Here is a 1245-nt window from a genome sequence, read left to right on the forward strand (position 1 = left end):
ATCAACACCCCAAAGCTTCACCGTCAAATACCTCGTCCTCGTCCTGGGTCAACATGTCATTCAGTAACATTGGCAGATTTGATTTATATGCAGTTTAATGTTTGATGCTCACTTTATTTGACATATGCATCTGCTTAGATATGCTATCGCTTGTTTCTGCTTCTTTTTCGTCTGTGTTGTGTTCTGGGGATTCAGTACTCTTTCAGAAGATGTAATAGCGCTTCCTACAGTATAACGGTGAAAACACGAAAAGCCTGAAATTTCCATCAACGGCGGGGAAAGAGTTAAAAGGGGTTCACATGCTACAGTATGTCAAGCTTCACAGCCTGAAAGCATGTTGAACATTTATGCTAAACATGTGACTTTACAATGCAACATGGGGTGAAATCAGTCGTTCACAGTGAAGGCTATCCAGATTTTGCTGAACAGACAGTGGAGAGAATGATATAACGTGTATCTGTCAGTGTCTTTCTCATCTCGCTTTGCCAAATCAAGCTTATTTCCATCTCTGAAATGAGAAGCTCGGGTATACAGAGAGACCTTGTCGAGCAACACATGGGATGTAGGCGAGCAAGCTGCCGTCATATATCTAAGACCCCAAACGCATCACAAGGAAGGAGGTGAGAGCCGTTTTCAACATCGAGATCATTTCAATATTTAATGGCCTTTTCTAAAGCAAAAAAGTGACGTGGTCGTAATCCCATTTGCCGATGACTACAGTGTACCAACACGGACGCCGTTGCCGAAGAAAAAGAAGTTGAAGCTTGAGCGAGACGAAAATAAGGTTCTCCACACTGATTCCCAGGGAAGGCACATTTAACGCCTCTCTGGCAGCAGGGCTGGTGTGATCTGACGGCTTCCAAAGCTTCATTCCATGACCCTGTTTTTCCTAAAGCCTGCCGGAGTGTTCCAAACTAATCCCATCCTGCACCCGGAGAGCGAGGCAGATGACACCATACAAAAGAAGCCCACAAACAGTATGAAATATCAAACAGACGCACATCATGAATGAGTAATTGAGAATGACTGCGGGGCAGAGCGCATGAGGAGCATCTTGGCATGAGCGCTTCCTCATACTCAGCTGCACATCTTCAAGCCAGTCAGATAGACTGCCAATGACACCTCCATCGTCTCTCTGCCACTGCGACTCCGGCATAAACGGAAAGAACAAACGCGCATGCACAGGGAGAACGAGATTAGTGCTTTATAAAGGGAAAAGTTTGCCATTTATTTTCCACAGTAACA

The sequence above is a fragment of the Rhinichthys klamathensis genome, unplaced genomic scaffold (assembly GCF_029890125.1).
Source record: "Rhinichthys klamathensis goyatoka isolate OS25496 unplaced genomic scaffold, OSU_Roscu_1.1 h1tg000140l_1, whole genome shotgun sequence".
In the NCBI taxonomy this organism is placed as follows: Eukaryota; Metazoa; Chordata; class Actinopteri; order Cypriniformes; family Leuciscidae; genus Rhinichthys; species Rhinichthys klamathensis.